We start from the raw sequence: 19,718 nt of genomic DNA, 5'->3' as shown, positions 1-19,718 counted from the left end.
CCCTAGGGAAGTGATTCGGTTTTTAAAAGTCTTTATTGAGGTTGGATTTTATCATGAAGACAATACGAAGACTCTAAAAGCAGGAGAATGGCATCATCAAAATTCAAAGTCTTAGGGAGAAGAGTTCGTTTTTTTCCTGCTTTGTAACAAATATCATGAATCTAGAGGCTTTAAAACAATTCACATTTATTACAACATAGTTTCAGAGGATCAAGAAAACCCAACATGGTTCAAAAGAATTTTTTGCTCAGGGTGCCTCCCTCAAGGCATTGACCAACAGTGATCCCATCTTTCTCTGGGAAGGGATCTGATACAAAGCTCAGGTTGTTGACAGAATTTAATTCTTTGTAAGGGTAAGACTGAGGTCCCCTTTTCTTTGCTGATTGCCAACTTGAAGCTACTCTCAGCTCCTGGAGGTTGCTCCCAGTTTCTTGACAATGGCCTTTGCACTTGTCTTATACAACATGGCAGCAACAGAATCCTCCAAAGTCAGCAGCAGAATCTTCTCTGTGTCAGTCTCCTCCATGCCTTGAGTCTCTGCCTTTCAGAAAGCATCCCTTTCTTTTAAGGGCTTGTCCAATTTTTTCAAGGCCACTGAAGACAATCCCTTTCTTAAAGACAATAAATGAATTATGGAAGTGATACCCCATCATTTTTAGATCTCTGCCACACTCCAGGGAAGGAGTTGTACAAGGAGGTAGGCCATTGGGAGGCCGTGATAGATTTCTGACTATAACAAAGGACAAGACTAGAATCAAAGCGATTAATTTTTAGCCTTTTGCATTTACTCATTAATTCACTCATCCATTCATCCATCCATTCTTTCTTCTCTTAATAAAAAAATATTGAGCACCAATATGCCACACTCTGTGCTAAACTCTGGGGATATCAACATAGATTCTACCCTCCTAAAACCAACCCAGAATGAAATTAGGTGAGGCACTGCATGAACCTAAGAATAAGATTAGGTGCAATAAAGAATTTAAGGGAAACACGTAATAATCTTCTGGTTCTTTTTAAAGTATTTTTAGTTATTAGACCTTGGGCAACAGAAAATGAAAAAGCTACCTTCACAGAAAAACCACAGGATGAACGGATGTCATCTTTGCTGGATTAGGAGGTAACATAGCCATCTTTTTTGAGGTACTAGAGTACGTACAAGAGCTGCCGTGTATACCTTTCATCAGTTAAAAAATATATTTTTTTAAAATCACATAATATAAAAATAATTGATATTTTCATTAAGTTTTGAGAATGCTATTTATTTATAAGGAAACAAATCTTCTTAAGAAGTATATAAAGGCTGTATAAAGAGAAAGAAATGGAAGATGGAGAACTATGAAGAGAGGATATTCCCATCTCTCAAGTCTGAGGTTGGTGTGATTAATGAGTAGTTGAAATCATTCCAGGGCCTCCTGGAGTAAAGCCCTAAATCCTACACTCCAGCCCTCAAAAACTGAAAGGCTAAAATTTTTTTGTCACTTGAGATAATCCTGGAGCTCAATAAGGGAACCACCTCTCAAAGCAGTGAGCCTCATGCACATTGTGTGGCAAGTCAGGAAGACCAGGGAGCCAGAGCTACCTCACCTGAGAGACATCAAAACGAGGCTCTACCTTCTCTCTCCTTCTTCACTCTCCCTGTTCTTCTTCTGCAGCCTCTTCCTGATACAAACCTGGGGTCATTTATTTCCCAGTACTCTCTTGCCTCGAAGATTTCATTTTCCTTCCATCCACTTGGTTTCCCATCTCATAGTTCCTTCTTTTTTTATTTCTGCTTTCTCAATATTTTTCCTTTCTTGGCCTTCTCCTTCCTCCTCTGTAGTTTCCCCCACCTCTGCTTGCCATACCCTAGCTGCTTGATTTACGTCAAAAATGAATTAAATGAAATAGATGAGTGACAACTTAGGAGTCCCAAAGATTAAAGAGGAGCCTGGTAATAGTCATTGTGACACAATCTACTTTTCCGAAAGGAGGTAGAGCATATTTAAAGAAAAGTGTCTCTTTGAGAAAATAAAAATAATAAAAATGAACATTTTCCTTACGGTTAAATCATTCCCTTTCCTTATGATTAAACATTTACTTTGTCATTTATTGATTACATATTATTCTGTATTAGAGATCGAAAGTGAATGGATTTAAACTCAGACTCAGTCTCAGGAAGAACAGCCAACAACAATGATAGGTTCATTGTCATAACACAGGGTGTTTTTACATTGAAAAAGCAATGTAATTTGGCATATTAATAAACAAAAAAGATAAAAATAATATGATAATATTGATTCAAGTGATAAACACTTAAACTCTGACACCCACTCATTATATTAAAAAAGAGCCTTAGGGGCACCCAGGTGGCTCAGCTGATTGAGCATTGGACTCTCGATTTCTCCAGGGATCATAATCTCAGGGTTGGAGACTGAGTGAACCCTGCCCCTCCATCAGGCTCTGCACTGAGTGTGGAGCCTGCTTAGGATTCTCTCTCGTGCTCTCTCCCTCTCTAAAAATAAAAAGTTTTTTTTTAATTTTTAAAAACCTTAACTTTGAATAGAATGGATGTTCCTTAATCCAATAGAGTGTCTGGTAATAAGCAAACAAATATAGCATTCACCATATTTAATGGTGTAATACTGAACCATTTTTCCAAAAGCAAGGCTTTATTACCAGCTCTAATCAATATTGCACTGAAAGTTAGACATGCAGTTAAGTTAAGATACAGGAATAAAAATCATAAGGATTAGAAAGGAAAAAATAAACCCAGTTATTTGCATAAGCATGACTTTATATGTGAAAAATAAGGAAGATTATATACACTATAAGCATTCATGTGTAAATTTAGCAAGCTCAGTGGATAAAAGGTAAATTGCCAGAAATCTATTAGATTCCTATTGTAAGAACAACAGGAAAATTAATAATAATATAGATGAAATAAAAGATAAAAAATAAAAGATACATGAAAAATTTAGGAATAAATGTATCATGTGACTTACAAGAATAGAACTAATGGAAAAACATACCATGTTCACATATTGGAAGACATTATTATAAAGATATTGTATCAGCCTGGATACAATCAGGAGAAAGAAACCACACAGTAGGATCTGAGAAAGTTTAATTAAGAACTATTTACAGTAACAGCATATGGTAGTGATGAGGGATTAGCTAGAGGTAAAAAACCAAAAACTATAGTAAAGAGCAGATGTCAGGATCTCAGGAATGATCTTACCCTTAGGGTGAAATAAGATACAGAGGAAGATGTTCCAGCAGGTGTATGAGCAAGACCTGGTTATGGCCTTGTCTCACTAAATGGCAAAGTGTCTGTGGTGCAGAAGGAAAAATGGCTAGAAATTCACCCCCTCGGGTGCTAGGGAAAGCCACAGTGAGAGATGTCTCACTGGAGTCACCCGGCTGCAAAACCGCTCAAGGGGGATCCTGGGGAACGCGGCGGGCTGGTGGTGCTGCTGGCCCCCATGCCCCAGAGGGGCCCGTCATTGAAATGGCTGTGCGTGCTGCAGGAGCTCGACCCTGAAGAAGCCCCACGTTTCAGAACCTGCAGAACCAGGAAGCAGAACCCTTCTCTTGCAACGACTCTCCAGTGCCCTCTACTGACAGAACTGAACTTGGAGCCAGCAGGCAAAGGGAAAAAAAAAAAAAAAAAACATTTAAAGGGACCGTTTCCATCTCAGAGACTCCACAACAAAGGATAAATTTGGAACTAAGAGTCAATAAACAGATAACTGGAACAGAAGAAGAGCAAAACTTGGGGACTCACTATTACAAAACTATTGTAAAGCCATCATAAACATGACAATGGGTAATTGATGAAAGAGAAACAAAAAGAGTTCAGAGACAGACTCACACATACATAGTCACGCGATGAGGGGTATATATATACATATACATACATATATCTATACCTATATATATATATGATATGCATACCAGATATATATACCAGTACAGATCAAGAAATGGTGGTTTATTTAATACATGGTCCTGACTTAACCAGATAGCCTTACAGAAAAGAAATTAATTTCGATCCATACTCAAAAACTTCCAGATGGATTGCAAATCTGAATGTGAAAGGTAAAACAATCATACTTTTAGAAGAAAATTATAAAAGAACATTTCCAGACTTCAGAGTAGACAAAACATTCTTAAATAATATCCATAAACTGTTAACCATAAAATCTGAAATCTTAAAGTGAAATCACTTTAAATCATCACAATTTAAATCATTTCACTGAAATCACATTTAAATCACTTCACTTTAAATCATCTTAAAATGAAAACTATACAAGTGAAGGATTTCTTATCAAATGACACAAATCTGGGAATGAAAATACACCCCATAATTTTGGAGAGGAGATTTCCAATTCTTACATTCAACAGAGAACTCTTCTCCAGAATATTTCAATACCCACAGCTCATACCAGTGATTTTCGACTGAAAAATGAACACTTCCTGAACCGCCAGTAGGCAGATGCAAAGATAACTCGACTTCGTCGGTCACTAAGAAAATGAAAAATAAAACCACACTGAGATACTGCTATTCACCTAAAACGAAAAAGACCAACCACGTGTTAGCTAGAATGTGGCACAATGGCAGTTCTGTAGCGGAGTTAGAAGTGGGTATGACGACTTTGACCGCCCGCCCACGCCCCACCCGCCTGCAGCATCAGTGAAAGCTGAGCTTTGGCACATTTTATGACCCAGCAGTTCTAATCAGCATAGTCATCAGAGGACAAGCACAAGAGTGTTCCCAGCAGCGCTGTTGATAATTTCCCAGACTGAAAACTACTCAAATGCCCATTAACAATAGAACAAGTAGATTAGGGTAAATGCACAAAATGGAATTCTGTACCGCTCCAGAAAAAAATTACATCCATGAATCCCATAGACACAACGTTAAGTGAAAGAAGCCAGATGGAAAAAGAATACATACGGTAAGATTTACCAAAGTTCAAGCATAATCAAAACCTACTTGTGGTGGTAAGTATCAGAATAATGGCTGCCCTTGCAGGGGTCATGGTTAGAAGCAGGGACAAGGAGAGTACTCTGCGTGCTAGTAATATTATTCTGGATCTGGGTGTGGTTACATAGTTGTGTTCAATTTGTGATAATTCATTGAACTATACACTGGTGATTTATATATTTTTCTGTATGTGTTATGAGTCAAATTGTTTTTAAAAGAGAAAAGAAAAGCAAACAAAAATAGAAAAACATGATGACATCAAGTTAGTGAATGGGGCACAATGAACCCACGATTTAAGTGTGCTGGGTCTATGATCAGACAAATCTAACCAGCTCTAATTACAGTCTTCATTTGGTATAAATATTCTCTGGCCACAAGGGGGTTCTCTTGCTACACTCTTTTGTTTATGATAGTACATATTTTCTAGTCTGTTGGTGTTCTAATGCTTTTTACCTATTTATCTTTGAAGGGCTCAACATGGCACACACTTTGCTGAAAACCTGTAAATGTAGAGAATACAGTATACAGCATGAAGTTTCTCTACAATTACTCTGAAAATAGTCGTCGAGCAAGTCCTAGAATATGTTTCTCCAAAAACTGTTATCTGATCACTAGAAAAATGCATCCAAATTTAATATTTAAACCTAGTCCTCGTCATTTCTAGCCTCTGTTATTGCTCTGTTTCTTACAACCAAAATTCTCTAGTTTTTGGACAGTGTGTAAACTTCTACGAAGGCAGCTGAGGTATTTTTATTAGCTTCATCCTGTCTCTAACTGCGCTTAAGCTAACGGCTAGGTAACACTCACAGATGGCTTTTTTTCTGAGTGTTGTCATGTTTAAACCATTTGTACAACCCACACTGTAGGACTTTGCTAATTCCTTTGTGAATCCTTATTTGCTTTGTTTAGACAATTATTTCAGCCTATTACAATATATTTTCATTCTGATTCAGTTATCAAACTAGATTCCACAAATCTTATGTTAGACACAAATCCCTGAATGCCTCAGATCTCATAATGTGTCTAGCATAAAGTAGTAATTCAGTAATATTCATCAATTTGTGAAATAATATACTTAAGAACAGAGCAATTGGGGGGCACCTGGGTGGCTCAGTGGTTAAAGCCTCGGCCTTCGGCTCAGGTCATGATCCCAGGATCCTGGGATCCAACCGCATTGGGCTCTCTGCTCAGCAGGGAACCTGCCTCCCTCTGTCTCTCTGCCTGCCTTTCTACCTGCTTGTGATCTCTTGCTTTTTCTCTGTGTCAAATAAATAAGTAAATAAAATCTTAAAAAAAAAAAAGAAGAACAAAGCAATTGGAATCCAAATAACTGTAAAGTGGATTTACATATATTTTAAAATATTTATCCTTTTTCTTTTCTTTTTTCAGAAATCCGTATATCCCACGTCTACAGCATGACCCAAGCCTTTAGAACTAGCAACCTACTTCACAACGAGTATTAGAACCTGTTTTTGGCTAATGTATGATGGTACCTGAGGATAATTGTGCTTCCTTGATAAGTCTGTTCATTTATTCAGGCAATCATTCATTCACCAAACATATATGTAGTGTCTGCAAGGTGCTAGGCACTTTTTAGAAGCTGGGAATGGGGACCTTGAATATGACAAACATAGTTCCTACCTTCAAGGAGTCTTATTTTTAGTGGGATAAAAACGGAAAATAAATAAGCAAACAAATAAATCAGTAAGTTAGTATCACATTGCAATACATTCTGATTAGCTAATAAAAGCAAACTTGGGGCAGAAGAGAATTAGAAGGAGAGAGAGAGGGTCAGGGAAGATCTTTTTGAAAAAGGATCATTTGAGTTGCGACTTGACTTAGCCAGGTTGGGGAGTTTGTGTTTAATTCCAAGTGCATTAGGGACGCACTAAAGATTTCCAGTGAAAGATATTATCTGCTTGGTGAATTAAAACAGGATTATGAATGCTGGGAAGAAGAAGATGGATTGCGAGAGAAGGTGGTAAAATTGGGTTATTATCCAAGTGGTTATGGTGGCTTGGTATAGGGTGGTAATGGTCAGGATAAAAATAAATGAAAAGATGGATAATACTTAGAGGTAAAGCCAGGAGACCTTGCTGTTGGATTGTATACAGGACTGACAGAAGGAGAGAAACAAAGAACAACTCTTAAATGTTTGGCTTAAACAATTGACTGTTTAGAGGTGTCATTTTCTGAACCAAAAGGAAACTGAGGAAAGATCAGGTCTGGCACCCAGATACAAAGTTTCTGTTCTGAATGTACAAGGCTAGATGGTAAAACATCCACATGGTGTTCCATGGTTGTTGGACATGAGAGCATTGAGGGGTTCCTAAAGAGCACTCGTCACTTGATCATTTGTTCAGCCCCTTGCCTTCTCCTCCTCTCTCTCCATCTGCGAGCTGATTTGGGGGAAATTCCAGTAGAAGGCACATCCCAGGTTTATTTAGATATATGTTCAATGATTCATACTTCACCCCCTACAGTCTAACATGTCCCCAATCAAAACAGAGAGTACAGTTTAATCTACATTATATACTACATATTTATCTTATTTCCCTCCCCAGAGAGTAAAATGTTGCAGGAATTAGGAACCATTTCTTGTTATCAGGACTTTGTTTTTTAGTCTACTTGTGTATTGCTTGAACCAATGCTGATATTTATATAAAGCATATTAATTAAACAGAGATTATGTAAACAAAACATTACCATTTAAAAAATACTTTTAAGCCAGCTCAAAGAACAAAACTTTGACAATTTTTTTATAAGCAGATAAAGTGTCGTTTGCCTGATTTAAGTTTGTTTTCTCCAGTAACTGGATAGGTCAAGTCAATCCTAGCAGCCAAACCGGTTTGGCAAAATCCATGGAGAGTTACCTAAGTGGAATTGGACACCACCTAACTAGTGGTCTCACCAAATGACTCCACCCCCTGATGTAAAGAAAACTGCTTGTGAAAATTCATTTTTTAACTTTCATCAGAATGTAGAATAATGAGAAGTATAGGAGGGGGAGGGAATGACAGAGACAGACAGATGGACAGAGAAGGACAAGGAGAAAAGGAAAGAAACAGAATACAGAGAAATATATTGGTTTGTTCACAAATATTTAGGTCTGTTGGTAATTAAAGATGATATCTTAAAGGTGCTGTAAATAAAATCTTTAGTTTTACAGTTCATTCAGTATAAAAACATTAGTTAGTTGGGGCACGTGGGTGGCCCAGTCAGGTAAGCGTCTGCCTTCAGCTTAGGTCATGATCTCCCATGATCTCCAGGCCCTGGGATAGAGCCCTAAGCAGGGAATCTGCTTCTCTCTCTCTCTCTCTCTCTCTCTCTCTCAAATAAATAAATAAATAAATGAAATCTCTTAAAAAATATTTAGTCAAAATAATAAAAGGATATATTAATAATGACAGTTCCATGGGCAACAAATGTATTTTCTCAGCATAAGAATTACGTACAAAATAACAAATATTAAAAGAATTACAAATAAAACTCTCTTTTCTTTATATAAAGTGATTATAAATATATTTAGTTCTTAAAATTAAAGAAAAGCATTCCAGATTCCACCATATCACAAACATTGCTCCCTGCAAGAATTCAAAAATTGAAAGATGGGGTGACTGAGTAACTCAGTCAGATAAACGTATGATTCTTGATTTCTGTTTAGATCATGATCTCGGGGTCGTGGGATCAAGCCCTGAGTCTGGCTCCCAGCTGAGTGGGGAGCCAGCTTGGGATTCTTTCTCTCCCTCTACCTCTGCCCCTCCCTCCCCTCCTACCTTCCCCACTCTCCCGCCCATCCACTCATGCTCTTTCTCCCCCAAAAAACAAAAAAACAAAAATGAAAGCTGAAGAATGATAATAGAAAATATATGTATATAAGTAAAAGCTTCTCTTATCATTTGAAGTTTGATTTTCAATTCAGTGATGAAATAGTGTGTTGCGGAAAATACCATGGTATATTGAAAATAATTCATTGCAGCTGGCAGGACCTGCATTGGAATCTTTGTTTCCATTTTTGTCCAATCAACAAATAATCCTATCTTGTATGACTACTGCAGCAAATCATCAAAATTTTGGCTTACCAAATCTCTTTAAAATCTTCTAAGAAAATTGAATAAAATATTGAGAGAATTATATTGATCAAGCTTTCCTTTTGCTGTTCTAGAAAGTCAAATTTTAAAGCACCTCTTCGTTTGTATTATTCATAATCCCTACTATCTTGCTTTAGATTTCAGTATATCCATCTACACTATGCCAATGAGGGTCAAGAAATAAAGAATTAACAACTGATAAACAATGGCAGGATTGGAGAATAGGACAGAGAAATTTTAAAACCATTTTCTATTATCATTAATTTACCTAATCTTTATTGACCATAGAAGGAGAATAAATATGGCCCTTGTCCTCACAGAGCTTTCCATGTACTGCAGGACACAGACCCTGAAAAGTATTCATACAAATATCTGTAAGTTATACAGAGTAGTCCTAACAATTTAAATCTCTAACCTTTTTCCATCACCAAACAAAATTAATTTTTAAATGTTTGCATCAAGATAGTCCCATAAGAGTAGGGTTGACTACAGCTGGATGGAAAATTTACAAGCTCAGATACAATGGGATGAGATCACACATACCTATGGACAGGGAGAGATGAGAACCACATTGTTCTAATCACTGGATTTTTGGGACTTCAGACCACATACTAGCCAGTGGCTTTGGAGTATAGCTTGGAAATTTGTTTTCTGGTGTTCTTTCAAATATTTGGCACTAAAAAAATATGTGCTGTAAGAACATTGTGTCCAAGTATCTTTTGCTTTCAGTCTCTCTACGTTTCTCAAAGTCTACCCACCAAAATTATTCGAATTACCATACAATCTTATATCTGTGATTGATGAAGTATAATCTGACAGAAATTATTCTGGAAAATACAATTTTTTGTGTAGGTCACATATTCAATACTGTATAAACATTATGTTTATTTTTTCCAACTAATAGATAATTTACAATTTTTGAAAGCTTAAGATCCTTTATAATTCTATTTTATAGGCAGTTATACTCTCCAGTTTCATAATATATTTGCTAATAGAATATTAAATGTGTTTGAGTATATTTGACATGACTTCATTTAAAATGTCAAAGTTTCTAGAACCTAACTTTTGTATATTCCACAGCTCTTACTATTATTTTCTTTAAAATATGTATTTTATCCTTTTTTTGTTCTCTTATCTAAGGTAACTAACCTTCATGAGAATCATTCCGTTCAGTAACTTTCAGAATGGTTTCCATGTCCTTACTTTTCTCAAATTTAGAGATACTGCTCTCAAGATTTCATAAATGTTTGGTGTCGCTTTAAATTACTGGTTAGAATCTAGGAAGAATGTTTAAGGAATATGTCTGTGTGTGTGTGTGTGTGTGTGTGTGTGTGTGTGCCCACAAGCGTGCTTTAGGCTTTTTACAAAATACAGAGTCTTACTCAAGTTATTTCAGTTAATGAGGATCAAGTTGGTCGGCTGCACAGGGAAATAAGAGTAGGAGGAATCATGGGCACTGGTTAGTTGTCAGGAGAATTCAAGATAAGACAAGCACCCTGACCTTAGAGGAAGAAAAGGCCACAGTGCTGTTGGACCTCACAGCATTACGGTAGCTTTGATTTTTTTATCTTTATCTGGCACACTTGTCACCCTACCACACTAGTAGTCCCTGCATCCCACTCTAGTCTTCTGCCACTGATGTGCTCAGCAACTATGTCCGTTTCACCTGTAGCTACCAATCTCAGGTTTCAAGATCTACTACAAAGGTATAGTAATCAGAACAGTATAGTACTGGCACAAAAATAGACACATAGATCAGTGGAACAAGAGAGCTAGAAATAAACCCACGCTTATATGGTCAGTTAATCTACAACAAAGGAGGCAAGAATATCCAATGGGAAAAAGAAATTCCCTTCAATAAATGATGTTGGGAAAACTATCAGCTTCATGCAAAAGAATGAAACTAGATCACTCTCTTACACCATACACAAAATAACCCCAAAATGGATTAAAGCTCTTAAGCCTAAAGCCATGAAACTCCTAAAAGAAAACATAGCCAGTAATCTCTTGGACATCTGCCTTAGTAATATTTTTCTGGATATGTCTTTTCAGACAAGGGAAACAAAGGCAAAAATAAACTATTAGGACTACATCAAACTAAAATTAAGCTTTTGCACAGTGAAGGAAACCATCAACCAAACAAAAGGTGACCTATTGAATGGGAGAGCATATTTGCAAATGATTTATCCAACCAGGAGTTATAACCAAAATATACAAAGAACTTACTCAACTCAACATCAAAAGCACAAATAATCTGATTAGGGTGGAGGACATGAATAGTTGTTTCTCCAAAGAAGACATACAGATGACCAACAGACACATAAAATGATGCTCAACATCACTCATCATCAGGGAGATGCAAATCAAAACCATGATGATTCATCACCTCACACCAGTCAAAATGGTTAGTATCAAAAAGAAAGAAATAACGAATATTGGCGAGGATGTAGAGAAAAAAGAAACCTCATACACCATTGGCAAGAATGTAAGTTGTTGCAGCCACCATGGAAAACAGTATAAAGGTTCCTCAAAAAATGAAAAATAGAAATGCCAAATGATCCAATCATTTCACTCTTGAGAATTTACCCAAAGAAAGTGAAAACACCAATTTGAAAAGGTAGATTACCCTATGTTTTACTGAAGCATTATTTACAATAGCTAAGATATGGAAGTAGCCTAAGTGTCATCACTAGATGAACAGATATAGAAGATGTGGTAGATAGGCCCAATGGAATATTACTCAGCCATAAAAAAGAATGAGGTGTTTTTTTTTTTTTTGCCATGCATGACAACATGGATGGACCTAGAAAGTATTATGCTAAGTGAAATAAGTCAGAGAAAGATAAATACCATATGATTTTACTTGTATGTGGAATCCAAAATACAAAACAAGTGATCAAACAAACAGATACAGACTCATAAATACAAAAACAACCTGGGAGCTGCCACAGGGATAAAGAGTAAGGAGATGAGTGAAATAGATGAAGGGGATGAAGAGGTACAAACTTCCAGTTATAAAATAAATGAGTAAGTCACAGAGATGAAAAGTACAGCATATAAAATATATTAATAATACTTAAATAACAGATGGTAACTATACCTATCATGGAGAACATTGTGTAATGTACAGAATTATCGAATCACTAAGTTGTACACCTGGAACTAATATAACATTGTATGTCAATGCTACTTCAATAATAAATTTTTTTAAAAAAAGAAACTAAGTACAAATTCTTTTGTGCTTAAAATTGCCAGTTGCTATTAAGTTAATAATACCCAATATAAGTTTCAAATCCTCATTGTGCTTTCTATTCTTATAAAAGTAATATTGGCCCCTCTGTTGCCATGAGCTTAATGATTAATATGTAATTTTAATACAAGGCTTTTAAAAATAAGAGATATTGAAAGAGTTTAGCAAATATTTGTTTCAAGGGAAGGAAGAATCAGTACTTCCCATGAAGATGATATAATGTTTCAATTTACACAGACTTATTAGCACAGGAAAATTAATCATCTGTTTTGAAGAACACAGGGTTCAGAGATCAGGATCCAACAGATGTTGTTTCTATTGATGTACAAAGAGCCTGCTCATTTCCTAATACTCTGCTTCACTACCATGCTTTTATGCCTGATGACGTCATTGGAAATACGAAGAAGTTAAAATTTGTCTTTCATTATTTATGGCCTTAGGAAAGCTGAGAACAAATGAAGCATGGACTTCACACTGAGGTCATTTATTTTAACCCAAATCTCCAGCTAAGACCACTGAGGCATAATACATTTAGCGGAAGCTGTAAGACCCAATAAATTTATTTATTTATCTGATAAATTTATTTATCTGGTATCTCACCAGAACAAGTGTATATTTTGGTGTTTACAAAGACACTCCAAATGATCTCCACCTTAGGAACTAGCAAACTGCTTCAAGGAAACTTAAAAGAGTTTTGCAAACATTAGATGGCTTATATGAAAAACACTTTAGAAAGATGAGATTAGAGACAGATGATAAATAAATTATCATACAGGTAGAGACATAGTATGCAAAATTGTTATTCTAGAGAGTGCCTGGAGTCAAAACAGTTAAATAATAGATCAAACAATGTTTTGACCAAAGGAAACCATAATATGGTCTAGATTCTGAAGTCTAATTCAGTCTGTGTCATTATAAAAGACCAGTTAAATACTCTTCACATTTTTAGATTTATTGTAATATAAATAATATATGAAAGTATTAAACACGTCTAAAATATGCAAAGTCTTGATGAGTTTGGACGTATCCAAAGTTTCTGTCACGCAAAACGAAGAAGGAGTAAAGATCTGCTCCACAACATAGTACGTATAGTTAACAATGTGGTTTCTTACACTGGAAAATATTCATTGTTTACAATATGTGTCGATGTAGGCAAAATGGAATGAATAGATATAATAGACTTCATCCAGTTTATTTCATATGTAGCATGGAATTGTGTATAATATTTTCTTAATTTTAAAAAATAATTTAGACATGTGTTATTATATCTATCTTCTCTTTACTGATTTTAATAGTTTCTTCTTTAATCCAGTTATCTTTGTCAGGCTTTTCAAGAACATTGGGTTGTTGAGTTTCTCTCAGCAAGCAACAATTTTTTTAATTTTATCAGTTCTCTTGTTTTAACTATTTTCCAAGTTCTTCGTTCCTTATTTGCTCTATACTCTACTCAATACTGTTTTTGGCATTGTGCTCTTCCTCTGACTTTTAGAACGAGATTACTTTTACCTTTCCTACAGAATTTTCCCTTCAGTCCATATGTTTCAATAAAGGTTTTGCTGTTCATTCTCAAATTTCATTGGTTAGATGTTTAATTCAACTATTTTTAAATTTCATCTGCTTGAGCTATTAAATATTTAAGGTTTTGGATTTGCTGTGGAGTAGCTTTTTGGATACATTTCATGTTTTGATATGAAACAGTCTCACTTTACTTTCTCTAAATAGTGTAAGGTTGAGTTTGGATTTTATTATGTAGCTAGTAATAATTTAGTGGTTGTCCTTAATAATTTATTTTTTTAATGTATACAAATTTTAAAATGACTGACTTTGTTATTGAAATATCTGGCCTTTGGATATAATCTGTTTCATTAGTTGCACTTTTTGTAATATTCCACAATTGTTTTTATCAAATTCTCTGTATACTTTTAACACCTTTTTGCATGAAATATTTCAAAGATACATAGTCTGTTACAATGGTTCATGATTGTTATATCGTCATTGTGAACCATACTTAGTGATGTAAAATTATGCTGTTAAATAATTTGCGTTGAATTATCCTTTCTTTGAAATTTAACGTTGTTTCTTTTGCTCTTTGTTTATACTTGCCTTGTAACTTTTCATCATCCCTTCATTTTTTAATCACTTGTGTCACTACTTTAGATGAAATTTTACACAGAATTTATTGCTAAAATATCCTTTTAAATCACTATGAGAATATTCTATGTAATAGGAGAGATTAACCCATTTGTGTCTATTGTCATAACTGAAATAACTGTTCTCTTATTTTGTATTTCCTCTTTTAAGAAAATACACTATTAATTTTTCGTGTTTTGTTGCATAGGCTAACTATTCTTAGCTTTTATCTACTCTAGTGATTTCACAGAGATATACACAACTTTAATATATGCTGCTAGTCACATTCAGATTAAAAAATAAAAATACTGGGGCACCTGGGTGGCTCAGTTGGTTAAGCGGCTGCTTTCAGCTTGGATCCCAGGGTCCTGGGATCAAGCCCCGCATTGGGCTCCCTGCTTAGCAGTGAGCCTGCTTCTCTCTCTCCCTCTGCCTGCTGCTCTGCTTACTTGTGCTCTCTCTATCTCTCAGTCAAATAAATAAATAAAATCTTTAAAAAAAATACTGTAATTTTCTGATTACCAAAATCAGTAGTGAATTTGCCTTATCCCACCATATGTAAAATGGGAATTTACTTAGTTTTCCTTCTCTTCATTCTACAACAGTAAATATAATCTGGGGAGTTCAATATATGTTAGTCACATCAAATTTTTATTTTCAGTATTACATTATTTTTCTTTTGAGAAGAACTTTTGACACTTACAATATTTTAAAGCAATATTTAACATAATTGCTGGTTACTTATTTTGTATTGAAATGTTCTCTATACTCCTCCCATTCCTTTAATACCACAAACTCCTCATTTTAGGATCATAAATCTTTATTTCTCTGTTGACCTGTGCATGCCTGGACATAGTTCTCAAAAAGCATATTTTTGGTGTTATATTTTCTGCACTATTCTGAATTTATCTTTTCATTAGCATCATGTATGAAATATAATTTGAATGGACATAATTTTCTTTGATCAAAAATTTCCTCTTCCCAATTCTGTATATATTGGCCCAGACTTCTGTCTGATGGACATTTGGGTTATTTCCACCTTTTGTTAACACATTAGTGTGTGAGTTTTTGTGTGAATATCTGACTCAAGTCTTCCTTATTCTTCTCTGTATATTGCTAGAAAGGGACTTGCTGAGTCATATGGTAATTCTATGTTTAACTTTTTGAGGAATGTCCACTGTTTTCCACAGCAGCCTCACCATTTTACATTCCCATCAGCAATGCACAAGGCCTCCAATTTCTTCACATTCTCACCAATATTTGTTACTTCCTGTTTTATTATTATTATTATTATCAGTTTATGATTATTTTATTATTATTATTAGTGGGTGTGAATGATATCTCATTGTGGTTCGACAGGGTTTCAATTACTGTAATTTTTTAAATTTTTTTTATTTTTTTATAAACATATAATGTATTATTAGCCCCAGGGGTACAGGTCTGTGGAATCGCCAGGTTTCCACACTTCACAGCACTCACCATAGCACATACCCTCCCTAATGTCTATATACTGTAATTTTGTAATACATTTAATATCTACTTTAGCAAGTATCTTCCAGTTTTGCTTTGGAAACTATTTTTGTTTAATTACTTTTCCAAGTAGACTTTATAATTCTTTTGGGTTCTTAAAAAAAAGGCAATTTTCTTTAGTATTGTGCTAATTTTAACAGTTAATTTAGGGACACTTTGCATCCTTATAATTTTCAAGTATTATTTTATATCTCTTAATAAGACTCTGTGTTTTCCATTTAGATCCCGCACATTTTTGTTACATTTTTTCCTAGTTACTTGATACTAACCAGTTTGGCTATCATACAGGAAAACCAGCTACTAGCATTGTAATTTTACTTTGTAACTGATAATCCAAAGGCTGAATCCAGACTAAAAGCAAGATATTTTATTTTGAATTTTTTTTTTATTTCAAAAACACTAATTAGCAAGGTTTTAACTTCTTTTGAAAAATTAAGAGATCTGGTCTGTTCCCACTAGTTACCGATTGGCTGCAGTTACATTGCTGTGTCTCCTTTCCATAGAGAATAACCTTTCCAAGTTAGTTTCATCTCCACTATTCTTTTTATTGAAAAACTAAAGCTGAGTAAGAAGAGACAAACATGACTGTTCTTGTTGAAAGGATGGTGTATTTATCCACATTAGCTGGGGGTTGCACCTAGGGACACTTCTGTCCCACCCTCACCCCCAACTCTAGGGCAGAATCCCAGGCTGCCAGGGCTTTAGGTAAAGACTTGAGGTAGAAAAGCTAAGGGATACAGATGGCACTTGAAGTGGGAATCAAGGGATCTCCACTAGATCACAGCCAAAATCAAAGGTGGGCAGAGAGGAAGTGGCTAGAGGCACCTATGGCATTTCCCAAAGCATTTCTTTGTCAAAAGTGGGAAAATAAAGATAAAATCCAAATGGAATGTATATTTGAATAAAGCATCTCTGTGTCAAAAAAGATACAACTTAAGACTCCATTATGAAATAAACCATAATGACAGCTACAACTGTGGTACAAAAATATTCAAGTTATAAAAGTTAATGTACCAGGAAAAAGACCGAAATTGCCACTGTTTTTAAAATGCAAATAAAATATGTGATATTGCTATAAAACAGAGTAATGAATTAAATGAAACATTGTCTAGCATCAGAATCTTTTTACAGACAGTAAATTTGTTTTAAAAAGTGCCAGGAAGCACAGCAGAAATTGGATGCCCCAAATGAAGACAAGCATTCATCAAGTTAGTCCTCTTGGAAACACTGGTGTTCAGATTATTGAACGCAAGGAGGATAAATCACAAAACACCTTTCAGTTCACATAAAAAAACAGTAAATCATTTATGTCTTCTAATGTGATTAATGAGCATCCAGTTATAAATCAGAGCACTTGATGACCTATAGCTATTTGTGGTGTCAATGTGTACTTTGATATGACTAAAGGCATTTAGGGCATACTGCTCAAGACAATTAAAATATACAAAGTAGTTTTATAGGTTTATTTTTGTGCTGAGAAAATTCTGAACATCTCAATATAGTCTGCTCAAAAGTAGTACAAAGGATTACAAATGATGTTCCTACAATTGTTGGGGCTAAAACTGAGCTAGTTAGAAGATAAAATAGAGAACAGTTATACACCACTCTGTGCTAGGCATTTTACTGAGCAATGCATGTGTGCATATGTGTATATATATATATTTAAATCTATTCATTTTATATCTTTTCAATGTATACAACCCTATGGGGTAGTTACCATTATTACTCAACTTTACAGACAAGGAAAATGAGACCCTTGCTCCTGATTACCTAAATTGTAGAGCCTGGGTCCCATCTAGTCATTTTTTCCTCCAGAGCTCATGACCTTAACTACTAATACATTTGTCTTTGTTCATTCTACAAGTATCTAATAAACATACCATACAGGTAAACTTTGATTTATTATATGATCCCAATTGCTTACAAATTCTGTTTACCATTCTTTGAATCATGGTGGGATTATTTTGATCTGAAGTAATGACTCTGACTTTGTCTCAGAGACTACGTTTTATATAACTCATCTCTTTTCTGGAATTCACCCTTAACCCCTCTTCCCTTCTTTTTGTCATTCTATCTAATCTATCCATTATTGTCCCTCTTGATTGCATGCTAGTCTAGACCCATGCTTTTTCATTCTGAGTCAATTAATCTTAACGCTATCATGGAAAGCATATGAGTTCAGGTCCCGACCTTACCATTTATAATCTGTGTAGTTTGGCAGGCTCAGTGTCTTCCTTTTCATAATGTAGCTTTTACCCCGGAGTTGATTCATTCTTTTCCATCGTTCTGTGCCCTAACCTATGCCCCAGTAGGCTGACATCAATGGTCTGCATCCATGGACTCTCCTGGTAGTGTAACCTAACGATAGAAGATCAGAGGGCAGGAAAAGAGAGAAGCTGGGGTATTTCTTCCCTATCTCTCCCCCATTCATATCGGGAAGTTCAGGCAGTCGCCAAATCTCTCAGGACTTCAGCTTCTGCCAGTTGCACCTACTTGTATGGCTCCAGCTCTCCTCGGACTCTGGCAACATCTCCTTTTCCCTTCTAGCCTCCTCAACTCATAACCATTTACCACTGTTGCTGGGCTACCAACCCCCTCAGCATCATGTATTGGTTCCCTTAACCCTGACCCCACCCTTGTTAAAGTCTTTTCAGTAAATTATCTAGGTGGAATTCTATTTTTCATCAAGACTCTCACTGATACAGGAGGATTAAGTATAACAAAAGCATATAACATGTAGCTATTAGTAACAGCTATTATCATGGAAAGCTATTATATCACCTTTCCAAAGTTTTCAGTAGAGCCAAATATTTATCCAGAAGTAGGCTTTGAAACTCACTCTCTTCCTGCAGAGTTGAAATACACTTGCCACATCAGAAGTATTTAGATGCAGCCCTAATATTTCATGGTAGTTAGCTATTTTTAACACACACTTCTAAGATGATATCTGGGTCAGTTTAATGGGACTATATACACACAGCACTTTAGCACTGAGATAAATATTATTTACAAAAGCTTTTAGGATAAGAAAAAGGTTAGATGTCTTTTATTCTACTGGAATATAAAAATTTGAATGGGGTTTATTAGAATATTAGTTGTGAAGCAAGCTAAAGTTAAATAAACACATCCTCCAAATATTTACTGTGGTGTCTCAGTGGTTGAGTGCCTTAAATTACACAGTTTTACAAGTCTTAAGAATGCCAGTTAGTTGAACAAACTGCTGCATGACCTCTGGTTAATAATAATCCCACATAACCATCCAGTACGTCTAATGTACAACACTGAAAATCACTTCCCATGTGTTCCAACTTACCATATCCCACTTTACCTCTTTCTCTCACTCTATGGCTTACCACGCTCCTCACTCACCCCAGCCCTCATGTGTGCATGAGCATGTGTGCAAACATAAACAGTGACTATTTAGATGAGGTACCCAACACAGAATAGCTAATAGTAAGAATCTGGAAGGCTGTTGAGTGACAGGACACCTGGGTGGCCCAGTCGTGTAAGCGTCTGACTCTTGGTTTTGACTCAGGTCATGATCTCCGGGTCTTGGGAATAAGCCCACATCAGGCTCTGTGCTCAGCCGGGAGTCTGCTTGAGATTTCACTCCCTCTGCCCCTCCCCCATTCACACACACACACACACACACACACACACTCTCTCTCTCTCTCTCTCTCTCTCTCTCTAAATGAACAAATAAATATTTAAAAAAAAAAGAAAAGTAGGTAGTTGAATGCCATGAGAT

This window comes from Lontra canadensis, unplaced genomic scaffold, assembly GCF_010015895.1.
Source record: "Lontra canadensis isolate GAN:19392208 unplaced genomic scaffold, GSC_riverotter_1.0 scaffold40, whole genome shotgun sequence".
Lineage (NCBI taxonomy): Eukaryota > Metazoa > Chordata > Mammalia > Carnivora > Mustelidae > Lontra > Lontra canadensis.
The sequence above is the reverse complement of the archived record's forward strand: the minus strand, read 5'-3'. Positions refer to the sequence as shown.